Source organism: Haplochromis burtoni, unplaced genomic scaffold (assembly GCF_018398535.1).
Source record: "Haplochromis burtoni strain Fernald_Lab_line unplaced genomic scaffold, NCSU_Asbu1 Contig_184, whole genome shotgun sequence".
Taxonomy (NCBI): domain Eukaryota; kingdom Metazoa; phylum Chordata; class Actinopteri; order Cichliformes; family Cichlidae; genus Haplochromis; species Haplochromis burtoni.
In genome coordinates, this window is record NW_024582545.1 from 461095 (window position 1) to 466043 (window position 4949).

Sequence of the window (4949 nt, forward strand, 5' to 3'; positions counted from 1 at the left end):
GGGCAAAGCATCTGAGGAAGCTCTTTATTTGTTTGTGTTACACCGTGCAACTGCAATGTAGGACACAATTACACGGCAACTGCAGGGATACACTCGCAATAATCAACGTGCACAAAGGCGTGCAAAATAATTGCAAACGCACACCGATTCTTTGCACTCATTTCCCACGGTGTCGTGATGCGTCATACCTTGTCCCCGGTTCAAAAATCCTATAGGAGCACGGCCACATGCAGCATGCCCTCTGCCTGAACTGACCCCAGATCAGCCCCGCAATGTCGAGGTGAACACGCACACACATGACTGGTTTCACACACCGGTTTTAATCACACTAATAGGAGGAGAAATTGCACAAATGAGAGGTCCGGGTAATCAGGAGACATGATTACACGTTCAGCAAAGAGTAGTGATTAATATAAAGTGTGCAAAGAAAGGAGGGGAAAGAGGAGAAGCAGAAAAAGCCAGGAAAAAACTCTGGCTTAAGTCCACACGGCTGGTATTTCAACCCACATGTTTACCATACGGCGATATGCCATAGTTAACACACACCCAATGATGCAAACTCATCAAGACTGTGGACAAGGGGGGCTGGCCTGTCTGTGCATTATGTACTTTTACACAAAGACCATTACCGGTTCCCAAAAGTTCCCAAAGAAGTACAAATATTTTAGTATTTGCACAGCAGTTATAAGTAAATACCACAACTGTAGGTGTGCTTGATTTATCTCCATAACAGCTCCACAAAAGCTTTGAGACAGATGAAAGCATTACAGGCTCATTAACTATTACCACTTTATAAAATGCCTTTTCTGGGTTCAGGTTTTACATAGCTGAGGTTTTCTCGTGTTAAATGTAACATAACAAATAAAGGCCTATTACAGCTCTACCAGGGCCTGATGTGACTGGTGGGCGTGTCTTGCACCTTAGGACTGTTGACTCAGATTATACTCAAAACCTTAGGCTTCAATCTCACAGGCCTAGAGACAGGAAGTTGTCATCTTCTCTCTCACCAGGGCCTTTTGGTAATGGAGCAGTAAGTCATCCAGACAGTAAATGGTGAGTGTAGCTGCCAGCAACCGCTCGCCAACCGGTCAGGAATACACATCCTTCCCCAGGGACCGGAGGTCACCAGCTGGTCTCTGGCTTGTGTTAATGAGGCCTGAGGTAGAGCGCTTGGCAGCTGACTCCAATCAGCAATTAGCTGAGGAGCACTGAGGCTCCAGGAAAGGACAGTGCCTTTGCAGGATTGTCACTGTGTGGTTTGTGACGTTCATGCTGCTGCTCAGCATAGACGACAGTGTTTTGATAATTTAACCTTTAAACGTATTCTTAGCGATAGTAGCCGGTCTTTCTCCAAGTTTAATTAATGATAAAACCTTTGTTTGCTCTTCAGTTTCCCCCCTTCTTAACCCTAACCCTTACTTTACTTCTACAGAAACTGGAGGATGCTTGTAAGGCCCACAGGCAGTTATTTGGACTGTTATTTTTAAGCACCTATCTAAATAAATGATGTCACTGGGACATAGAGAATGCATAAAAATGCATAAATAAAAGGTTTAAAAAGCTTTTTTCTCCCTTCTTCTACTGCACATGTACAAAGTTACACAACATTTTGGCTTCATTTATAGCTTAATCCTGAGCCAGCATTGAGCAGTGTCTCTGGGTCCTCTCAGAAGAGGAAATTAAAAAAAAATATGAATGTTGAACTTTTAACCAAATAGTTATTATGTAATCTCACTGTTAATGCCATATACTTGTGCACATCTGTAACGCTGATGGACATGGGAACAAAAGAAACCGGATAAATGCTGCAATGAGTGACACCCCTCTTGTATAAGACCCATTGGAGTTAGTGTGAAAGACAAACGAGGCAAAGATTTAAGTGAGAGAAATGAAAACAGTCGGATGGACTGGAGGATTGCTCATTAGTTAAAGTGAGTGTGACCCCTGTAGTACTATTTGTGTAAGTAGGGGCAATAAGCATTTTTGTTTATTACTTAAACAAAAATGGCAAGTTTACATTATAAGCTATAACCGGTCAAAGTGATCGAACATCAGACTGAATTTAAGGACCTATACAGTCGTCGTCTCCATCAGCTCTTAGACCCTGCTTTCAGCTTCTGCTTCCTTGACACGTCTTCTCTGTTTTCACTCTTTCCAGTTTGATAGTTGTCCTCTCGCTTTCTCCCTCGTCGTCTCTCACATTTTCTCTGGCTAATTTTGAATCCTCCTGTTTTTCCTCACAGTTACCGTCAGTTACAGGTGTATCTGAAAGCTCAGGTGAAAGCAGGATTGATACAGATGAGGGGTCGTTTAATTTAAATGATTCCACTGTGTATTATTGTTGTCGGGACATCATTCACTCCTTCACAGCCTCACTGGTTGCACTTGTCTCTGAGCTGCTCTCGGTAGGTAATTACTGAAATTAACTGTTATTAAATCACCTGGAGAACTTTGCACTCCTTTTTTTTCATGTTCCCATGGCTCACTAAAAGCCTGGCCATTATTTATTTTTATTATTTTATTAACATTTAGGAATCACTGTACAGTACCATCAACTTCAACAATTTGTTACTACACGTACTTTTCTTTTCTTTCTTTCTTTTTTTTTTTAAACAACAAAAATATCCACACAAAAGGGAAAAAACAGAAAAAAAACCCCCACAGAACAACAACAACAAAACATGTGGAAAGTGAGATTTTATTACCCTTAATATAACTAATATATCCTCCAGTCTTCTAGTAGTTAACAAAGTCAAAATCAAAATCTGGCCTGCGTTTTACTTTGCAGTTTTTTTTAAACAACAAAACAGGGTTTTGTGCCGGCATAGATCTCATAGTATGATATCTTTGGCCACTTATTTTGTGTGCATAAAATAGCGTTAAAATGACAGAAAATTTCAACAACATAAGCTATATATTAGGGGTGCAACGATACTCGTATCGATATTGAACCGTTCGATACAGTGCTTTCGGTTCGGTACGCATATGTATCGAACAATACAAAATTTTAATTTATTTTATCAACTTTTCTTCTGACGATGCTGTCTGTGTTGAGGCTCAGTGGATCTGCGTTCGACTACTCCGCCTAGGCTGCACTGTCGAGCGCAGATCCACTGAGCGCAGCGCAAGCTAGCAAGACAGAAGCTAAGCTCGTTGCAACATGGCAACTCCTCAACGCTACCCGAAATTGAACCTCCCCCACCCTCATTCAGATCTGGCGTTTGGAACTATCTTGGTTTTCATGTGAAGTATGACCCTGAAGGTAAGCGCGTCATGGACAAAAGTAAAACAGTATGTCGGATGTGCCACGCAATGCTCAATTGGTGGGAACTAGTGCGTTAGCGCAGTTAGCTTGTTAACGTGTTGACGCCGTCCAGCCCCACGCACGGGGCGATCCGGGTAACTCGTTAACGGAGATTTGCCGGTTTGGCGTTAAGTCATTTTAACGAGATTAACGCTGACAGCACTAGTGGGAACACAACGAATATGACTGCACATTTACGCCGACATCATCCTAGTGCAAAGACAAGTGGAAGCAGACAAAAACAACAAGCACGCATGCTACAAACTTTACCCGAGTCATTTAGACAGCCGTTAGCACATGATTCTCCTTATGGGGACCTGATATGTTTAATATGCTGCTGAGAATATAGCCCAGAAGAAGCGTATAGTATAGCTTTTATTTTGGAAAGAGCCATTTCTCTGTAATAAACTCTCTTTTCCAAAGATGAGTGATTCTCGATCAGATAGATTTATTTTTTTATTACTTTGTTGTTTCAGCAACATTAATTTAAAAACTGTACTTTTGAGTTAAAATATATATTTATAATTTTAATAAATGACAAATTAAAAAGGCATGAACATTTTTTGTATCGAAAAAATATCGAACCGTGACACCAAAGTATTTTGTGTATCGTTGCACCCCTAATATATAGATATATATTTTATAATCTTTCTTGTGAAAAAGAAAAGTGGTGGAATGTTGCTTCCGTGCGTTTGAGCAGCTCTGCCCTGTGGGTCCATAAATAAACTGTCTTATCTGTTTTATCCATGTTTTTAACTTCAGTTCCTGTCACCTGCATTTTGTCCCTCTCGGGATACAGCTTATCTTTAAAAAAAAAAATTTCAAGTTATTAACTTAAAAGATGACTCGGATTAAAATTATTCTTCCACCCTCTCATGTTTCTGAAGTGGTTCCACACTTTTAGCTTGTTTATTTCGGTCTGAATCAGATGATGAGTTTGCAAACTTGTGGTTTGGTTCCTTTCACAAACAGAAAACTCAAAGTGAACCAAAATGCATCACTAAGAACCTGAGTGCATCAGTCTGGGTTGGATTATGATTTGAATCACGTTCCCACCATAAATGAACTGTTCTGGAGATCATCTGCAGCCAAACTTAGAACTCCTTTTTAAAAGGTGCGGTTGTTTTTGGTCCCCACCAAAGTTCGCACTGTGTTCAGGTCGGCAAAAAACAAACCCCATCAAGAGGCGGTGAAATGAACCAGAGCTTGATTCAAATGGACTAAACAGGACATGTGAAACAGGCCCTGCTCTTTATTTGATGACAGCTTTTTCTCATTCACTTGCATGCTTAATGGTCAGCAGCTACTCTGGAAGTGAAAACCCATCCCAGAGCTCAGGGTCACACTCAGAACAGAGCGATCCCTGACAGAACTGATTTCCCCCTGACAGTTCAGTTGCAGGCACGGGATGCCATTAAATGTGCTTGTGTTAGCTTTGTGGCTAATCACGCAGAACTACAAAGCCTCCTGTGGGTGGACGGGAGGACAAAACCAACAAACAGAGCAACCCTTCAGTCTCTCAGTGACTATCAGAGCCACTTTCTCTGCTGATTACGCCAAACAGGCACACTTAGAGCAGACAAAACACTGCATGCCTGAGAAAACGTGCACACACACACACACACACACACACACACACACACAC

General features: G+C 41.3%; 1 protein-coding gene across 1 annotated transcript in view; it reads right to left on the bottom strand.

The window, feature by feature from the left end:
* ntn4 (netrin 4) overlaps positions 1-4949 on the bottom strand; it is a 30666-nt gene that overhangs the window by 13150 nt on the left and 12567 nt on the right. The gene's annotated exons all lie outside the window — the stretch shown is intronic.